At 43.1% G+C, this 8840-nt stretch overlaps 1 long non-coding RNA gene across 2 annotated transcripts in view; it reads left to right on the forward strand.

Moving 5' to 3' along the window:
- LOC117976474 (uncharacterized) overlaps positions 1-8840 on the forward strand; it is a 190879-nt gene that overhangs the window by 44857 nt on the left and 137182 nt on the right. For both annotated transcript variants that reach the window (XR_010110633.1, XR_010110634.1), the window contains one exon: positions 6892-7173. This is a non-coding gene — a long non-coding RNA (uncharacterized LOC117976474). The remainder of the gene's footprint in view (positions 1-6891; positions 7174-8840) is intronic.

An 8840-nucleotide genomic window follows, 5' to 3' on the forward strand; every position in this document is an offset into this window, starting at 1 on the left:
TATTAATCATTAGTTTGTAGTAATTACTCTTTATCCCAATATTATAATCCTTGCACTACAATCATAACCTAGAAAAAACCAGGCCATACAGAGGTAGGAGCTGAGGGGACATGGTGAGAAGTGACCAGTAGACAAGAGTGTGAGCCTTCTGTTATGTCCGGACAGGGCCACCAGAGGGCTCCTTGGTCTAGCAGTAACACCAGCATCTGGGAAGACACCTGTTACCAAGTGGACCATGGTCTAGTAGTAGCATCAGTGCCAAGGAAAAGCACCCGCTACTGAGCAGACCAGGAAAGGGAGTCTCCTTTTCCCTGGGGGAGTTTAGAGAAGACTCTACTCCACCACCTCTTGTGGAGGGCCTGACATCAGTCAGGCCCACCTGCAGTTATCCGGAGGCCTAACCATCTCCCTGTGATGCTGTGCTTCAGTGGTCACACTCCTGGTCCACTTTAATGTTCCATCCTGTACACCTGGCTCTGCCTTCTAGATAGCAGTAGGAGAATTACTGAAAGTATTAAAAGTCTCTGAAATGCAGAAATAATGGCATAAGCTGTCTCTCCTCTCTCCGCCTGGGCTGCCAAACAGGGAAGGGCCCCCTTTCCAGTGTACATGTGACCCACGTGACCTTACCTATCACTGGAGATGGCTCACACTCCTTACCCTTCCCCCTTGTCTTGTATCCAATAAATAACAGCACAGCCTGGCATTCGGAGCCACTACCGGTCTTTGTGTCTTGGTGGTAGTGGTCCCCTGGGCCCAGCTGTCTTTTCTTTTATCTCTTTGTCTTGTGTCTTTATTTCTATGATCTCTCGTCTCCACACATGGGGAGAAAAACCCACAGACCCTGTAGGGCTGTCCCCTACATCTGGCGCCCAATGTGGGGCTCTCCCTCGCTGTGTGAAGTTGCACTTTGAGCATGGGACTAAGTGGAGGATTTTGACAAAAGATTCCTGAGGATTGCGGTCGACAAGCTTGGTGGTAAGCTTGAGAACTCAGAGTATCCTGGGGACACCATGGGACAGGCCAGTACTAAGTACTCAGCTTATTTAAATTTTATAAAAACTCTCCTTAAAGAAGGAAGGGTTAAAGTTTCTACTGATAAGTTAATTGAACTGTTTGAGGTTGTAGATCTTCTTTGCCCTTGGTTTCTGACTGAGGGAACTTTAGAACTTAAGGATTGGGATGAGATTGGCAGACAATTCAAAATTGCCCATAAAGGGGGACATTTTATTCCACCCACCATTTGGTCAATCTGGGCTTTGGTTTGCTGTCCTAGACTCCTTACAGACTCAGGAGGACAATACAGAGACTGATCCCTGTTTCCTCTCCTCTGATGAGGTTGAGGAAGTTCTCAGTTCTCTTTCCCCTGAGGATACTGCACAGATTGAGACCATAATTTTACAGGCAGACTTCCACTCTGACATTCCTTTGGTGCTACTACGTACGCCAGAGCCTACTGCACCCCAGTTATTACTTTATGATGAACTTTTAACTGACCTGAATGAACTTATTTCCCCCAACTAGCAAAACACAGCTGAAATGTATCAGCAGCCATTGCAGCCAGACCCTCCTGCCTTTCCTCACCCTCTCAATGCTGCAGCCATGCAGATAGCAGATGAGATCAGGTGGCCTGAAAGCAGGGCTCTAAATTATGTTTCCATGCAGCCCGATAGCCCAGAGTACAGAGGCTCTGATATCTATACAGCCTGATGAGGAGGCTTTCAATTCTCGGCCCGGTAATGAGGCCCTCAGCCCTATCCCTCCACAGCCTAGTTTTCTTATGCCTGGTTCCTTTTCTGCTAATCGGACTCCCTTGGAGTCACAGGCTCCCTTGAAGCCTGGTTCCTTTTCTGCTAATCAGGCTCCCTTGAAGCCTCAGGCTCTCTTGAAGCCTGGTCCACAGTTGCCATGGCAGCCTGGATTTCAGGCCCATGAAAGACCTGCTCAGCAGGTAATCTGGTCTCATCTTGGCCTTCGGGTTCTCAACTCTTCCTTCTTTCAAAATTCCAACCGTTTTTCTGCTCCTCGTCTGGTCGCTACTGCTGTTGCCAATACTACCATTGCCACTCATAAGCAACAAATTACATACATCCCTGGAAATGACACTCCGCTTATGAGGGCTATAGTTCAGGCAAGGGAATATGGGGATCCTGGTGCCTGGTAATTTCTTGTAATTTTACACCCTCCAGTACCTGCCACTCCAGGGTCACAAAATCACCCACAGCCCATTCATCCTGCTCAGCAGGCGGCTGATCCTGCAGCTCATCAAATCAACAGCCTGATAATCAAGCCCCTCAGCCGGACAATCAGGCTGCTCAGGGAAATAATCAGGCTCCACAACTGCCTTCCGCTGGGGCACAGCCAGTACCTGGTATTCCAGCAGTTCAGACGGTAGTTCAACCTGACCCCATACTTCTAGCTCAGGTTCAGCTACACCCTGCTCCTTGGGAAAGTTTTTCTTCTAAATTCCTCAAAGATTTCAAGGAATCAGTAAAACAATACAGCATCAACTCTCCTTTTGTCCGTTCCACATTAAAAGCCCTAGCAGAAGATAAATAAACGTTTGGTGCCCTATGACTGGGAGATTTTAGCAAAGTCAGTCTTATCTAAATCCCAATATTTACAATTCAGGACTTCGTGGGTTGATGCTGTCCAGGAACGCATTCATCTTAATCAGGGCTCCAATCCTCCTGTTAACGTTACAGCTGACCAGTTACTGGGAATGGGTCAGTGGGCTGCAATTCAAAACCAAACTATACTAAATGATGAGGTTATTGAACAACTGTGGAAATGTTGCTTAGATGCTTGGGAAAAGATTCAAGATGATGGCAAAGTATGCCCATCCTTTGCGGCAGTCAGACAGGGATAACATGAACCCTACCCAGACTTTATTGCCCATCTCCAAGACACAGCAGAAGAAGCTATCCCTGAGCCACAGCCATTGACTTGTTGTAGAACTCATGGCTTATGAACAAGCAAATCCAGATTGTCAGGTGGCTATTCGCCCTGTTAAAGGTAAAATTCCACGGGTGTGTGTGTGTGTGTGTGATATACTCACCTCCTACATTAAAGCCTGTGAAGGTGTGGGAGGAACTCTGCACACAGCAATGATCATGGCACGAGCCATGGCCTCTATTCGAATGCCTGCACAATTCACTGGCCAATGCTTTATATGCGGCCAGACAGGACATGCTAAAAGAAATTGTCCCCAGTGTACATGTTGCCGTTCTTTTCAACCCCACTACCAACAACAACAACAAATTTTTCAACAACAGAAAGTCCCACCTTCTACTTTATTCCCACGATGCCAAAAGATAAATCACTGAGCTGCTCAATGCCATTCGAGATTTGATATTGATGGTAATCCTTTACAGTCTCTTAACAACCAGGGAAATGGAATGAGGGGCTGGCCCCAGGCCCCTCTAAACAATGGCACATTCCTCAACTCCCAGCCCCTGGCATCCAGCCAGATGGGTGCCTTCCAGTCCAATCCATTCAACCTCCACCCCAATTCCCACTTCAGCAATTTGTGCCACAGGATCTAATGGCCCAGCCCCAGCAGGAATCTCAGTACAGTGTTTGTCTCCTGCCGCCGCAGGCTCAGCAGCAATAGATCTCTGTTGTACCAGAGATATTTCTCTGTTGCTTGGATAGCTGCCTATTGCTGTTCCTAGAGGTGTTTTTGGTCCCTTACTGACTGGCAGTGTCAGTTTGCTACTTGGTCGTTCAAGTCTAAATTTAAAAGGTGCTCAAGTACATACTGGTGTAATTGATTCTGACTATTCAGGTGAAATTCATATTGTCATTAGCTCTGCAGTCCCTTGGAATGTGGCAGCTGGGGACCGCATTGCTCAACTTCTGATACTCCCTTACATTCCTTTAGGATCCAGTTCTTGTATGAGAAACAGAGGTTTTGGTAGCACAGATTATCAAGGCAAAGTGGCTTATTGGGCCAGCAAAATTTCTGACACTCATCCTGTGTGCTCTGTGCATATTCAAGGGAGGAAGTTTGAGGGAATGATTGATACAGGTGCTGATGTTTCTATTATTGCTTTACATCAATGGCCCCAACACTGGCTAAAGGAGCATATGTCCACAGCATTAGTTGGTGTTGGTCACGCTTCAGAAGTATATGCAAGCTCCACAATTTTACATTGCATGGGCCCTGAAGGACAAATGGGAACTATTTGCCCCCTCATTACACCCATTCCTGTTAACCTGTGGGGAAAAGATCTTTTATATCAATGGGGGACATAGATTTCTTTTCCACAAGGCAATTACAGCCAGCAAAGTAAAGACATTATGACAAAAATGGGATTTGTTCAAGATATGGGCTTAGGAAAATCAGCACAAGGCATCACCGAGACTATTATACCTACCCATAAACCAGATTCTACAGGACTTGGTTGTTCTTTTTAGAAGTGGTCACTATCAAGTCTCCAGATCCCATCCCTTTGACTTGGAAAACTCAGAAACTGGTTTGGGTAGATCAGTGGCTGCTCCCAAAAAATAAGCTGGAGGCACTTCATATTTTGGTTCTTGAACAGTTAAAATTGGGTCAAACCCTCTTTTTCTCCCTGGAATTCACCTGCCTTTGTTATCCAAAAGAGGTCTGGTAAGTGGAGAATGCTTACTGATCTTAGGGCAGCAAATGCTGTCCTTCAACCTATGGGGACATTACAGCCTGGTTTGCCCTCCCCCACTATGATTCCCAAGTATTGGCCACTTATCATCATTGACCTTAAAGACTGCTTGTTTTACATTCCTCTGGCCCCTCAGGACTTTGAAAAATTTGCTTTCACAGTTCCAACCCTTAACAACATCCCTCCTGCAGCACGTTACCATTGGAAAGTCCTACCTCAAGGTATGCTTAATAACTCTACTATTTGTCAATATTATGTGGGGACCATACTAAAGCCAGTAAGAGATCAATTTCCCCAATGTTATGTCATTCATTACATGGATGATATTCTTTGTGCAGCACCTTCACGCTCTGTATTAATATCTTGTTTCTCTGCAGTACAACAAGCAGTTGCAGCAGCTGGTTTGGTTATCGCTCCAGAAAAAATTCAGACTTCTTCCCCTTATCACTATTTAGGAATGCAGCTACAGGACAAGGTTATTAAGCCCAAAAAAGTTCAATTCAGATGAGATTCTTTAAAAACTCTAAATGATTTCCAAAAATTACTTGGAGATATTAATTGGATTCATCCCTCCTTAGGCATTCCTACATATGCTATGTCTAATCTTTTTGCAACGTTACGGGGCAATCCTGATTTACACAGCAAAAGGTCTCTGACTCCTGAGGTGGATTCTGAATTACAACTTATAGAAAAACGCATTGAACAGTCTCAGGTTACCAGAGTGAATCCACATTTACTTTTTGAAATACTAATTTTTCCTACTGAACATTCACCAACAGGACTCATTATTCAGGGACATAATTTAATTGAATGGTGTTTTCTTCCACACAGCTCTTTATGGACACTTACTATTTACTTAGATCAAATTTCTATCTTAATTAGTCAGGCTCGTTCTCGTCTCCTTCATCTTTTGGGTACAGAGCCCAAAAAAATTATTGTTCCCCTCACCCGATTACATGTCCAACAGGCTTTTGCAACCTGCATCTCTTGGCAAGTACATTTGGCAGGTTTCCCGGATATAATTGATAATCACTATCCTAATGTAAAATTATTTCAGTTCCTTAAACTCCTTGGATTTTGCCTAACATTACTAGAAACACCCCATTAGCTGAAGCTGCCACTGTTTTTACTGATGCTTCCTGTAATGGCCAAGCAGCATATATGGGTCCAAGAGAACATGTTCTTAACACAGGAGCTATTTCAGCACAGTGAGCTGAGCTGTTTGATATCATGGCTGTTCTTGAATATTTCCCTGAAGCAGTTAACATTGTTTCTGATTCGGCGTATGTAGTACATGTTGCTCACAACATTGAAACTGCCTGAATCAAATTTCTGCCTGATGATAACCTACTTTTTCTTTTCCAAAGGTTTCAGTCCATACTCAGATCAAGGTCTTCTCCTTCCTACATTACTCATATTTGGGGTCACACAACCCTCCCCAGACCTCTCTTGGCAGCAAATGCCAGAGCTGATACATTAGTTGCTCCCGTTTTTACATATGCAGAAAATTTTCATACTTTAACCCATGTCAATGCTGTGGGACTCTGAAAAAAGTTCCCCCTCACATGGAAACAAGCTAAAACCATTGTACATCACTGTCCTACTTGTCAAGTGTTAATTTTACATCCACTTTCTTCAGAAGTTAACACTAGAGGACTTTCACAGAATGCTCTCTGGCAAATGGACATGACTCATTATGCTGCTTTTGGCAAGCTGTCTTTTATACATGTAACTATTGATGCTTTTTCTCATTTTGTCTGGGCCACTTGTCAAACAGGGGAAAGTATGGCTCATGTTAAATGACACATACTTTCATGTTTCTCGATTATGGGCTGTCCCAAGAAACTAAAAACTGACAACAGCCCCAGCTACACTAGTGCTGCTTTTAAAAAGTTCACTCAGACATGGGCAATTACTCACACAACTGGCATCCCCTATAACTCTCAAGGACAGACCTTGGTGGAACGAGCCAATAAAACACTCAAAGAGCAACTTCGGAAACAGGACACTAAAACAGAGGGATGCTGCTACCCCTTATGCTCAGTTAGTTACATCTGGCTGCTTTTATACTGAAATTTCTTAAACCTACTAAGAAATCAACTTTTTACAGCAGCAGAACAACATTTCACTGGAAATAAATTTGATCCACAAAAAGGAATGCACATATGGTGGAAGGATGCAAAAACTAACAAATGGGAATTAGGCACTGTCGTAACATGGGGTAGGGGTTTTGCTTGTGTTTCCCCAGGAAAAGGACAACAACCTGTGTGGGTTCCCTCCCGACAACTGAAATTGCACCATAACTCCAAAGAAGAAACACTCCCAGAAACAAAAGGCAAAGACCCCTCTGAAACCGAAGAGCAAGTATCACCGCCTGACACATAAATTTCATGACCTCGACATTGAGACAAAATCTCGCCGTGTGACCTACAACACCACTCATTTAACTCCACCAACATGGGGTCAAATAAAGGTATTATCCCATCAACAGAAAAATCATTAAGAGAAAAATGAATCCCCAAAACGACAGGTAATATAATTCTGGCTGCCTTTATGGTAGTCAGTGCAGTGGTGAGTATACCACCAGTTGGGGCAACTCAAAATTATACCTACTGGGCATATGTTCTTTTCCCCCTTTAATTCACTCTATCTCCTGGATGGACTCCTCAGTAGAAGTTTACACTAATAATAGTGCATTCATGCCAGTCCCTAATGATGATAGGTTTCCAGCTCAACCAGAACAAGAAGGTATGCACTTTAATCTGTCAATTGGCTATAAATATCCACCACTATGCACGGGGATGTCGCCTGGCTGTTTATTCTTACCAGAATTGGATGTGGACAGTACCGTCCTTTACAAATGATTCTTATCAAGTACATAATGTGTTCAGTAGCAATTCTTTTCAACTTCTGTTAAATTAATCCACAAGAGGAATGGTGGGTTCTGGTCACTACTAACAGCAATAAAACAAAAGGACTGCCAGACTGCCCAAAGGAATCTACAAAGGGACCTTTTCTGGTGAATTCAATTTTATGGAATAATTGTAATGCCATTATTGGCGGGATTGCTCCGGCCAGAATACGACATGCTCAGAGTTCAATTATTTGTTACAATATTAGAGGACGGATGGCAGTCCTACAGGTTGAGAGAATGGGTGTCTCCTTACCCATTCAAATGGATGAACGCAGGCATTGTTCCTTCTAGACCAAAAATGATTCATCCCATTGTTACCCCAGAACATCCTGAATTATGGAAATTAGCTGCAGCTATGACAGGAATAAGGATATGGAGTGCTACCTATCAACTCTCTCCCACTAATACCAAAACACCCACATTCAACATCACCTTGATGTCTGAACAGGTGATATGTATCAGGAGCTGTGTCAAACCCCCTTACATGCTGTTGGTTGGAAATATAATTATCATTCCCAATACACAAAATATAGAATGTGATAATTGTAAGCTGTTCATGTGCATTGATGCTACTTTTAATCCCACAACAAGTATTCTATTCGTAAGATCTAGGGAGGGGGTATGGATACCAGTTTCTTTACATCATCCATGGGAGTCTTCCCCCTCTATACACATAGTCAATGAAGTTCTTAAAGGTATCCTGAAAAGAACAAAGTGATTTATTTTTACTCTTATTGTAGTCATTGCAGGTCTAATTGTGGTTTCTGCAACAGCGGCAACCGCTGGAGTTGAGATCCACAGTTCTGTTCAAACCACTCAATATGTTGATGCATGTCAAAAAAACTCCTCCAGACTTTGGAATTCTCAGACTCAAATTGATCAAAAATTAGCTAATCAAATTAATTATCTCCACCAAAGTGTAATATGGCTGGGAGATACAGTTATGAATTTGGAACACCGTATGCAATTACAATGTGATTGGAATACTTCTGATTACTGTATAACACCTTATGCTTATAATAAAGATCAGCATAGCTGGGAAACGGTCTCAAGACATTTAAAAACCTGGGATGATAACTTAACCTTGGATATTTCAAAACTTAAAGAACAAATTTTTGAGGCTTCACAGGCTCATTTATCCACTGTTCTGGGCTCAGACATTTTTGAAGGGATAACTAAAGAATTATCTGATATTAATCCCTTTAAATGGATCAAACCCCTCAGAGGATCATTGTTGTCACTGGCATTATTAATATTGGTATGCTTATGTTGTCTACTTTTAG

The sequence above is a fragment of the Pan paniscus genome, chromosome 19 (assembly GCF_029289425.2).
Source record: "Pan paniscus chromosome 19, NHGRI_mPanPan1-v2.0_pri, whole genome shotgun sequence".
NCBI classification, from domain to species: Eukaryota; Metazoa; Chordata; class Mammalia; order Primates; family Hominidae; genus Pan; species Pan paniscus.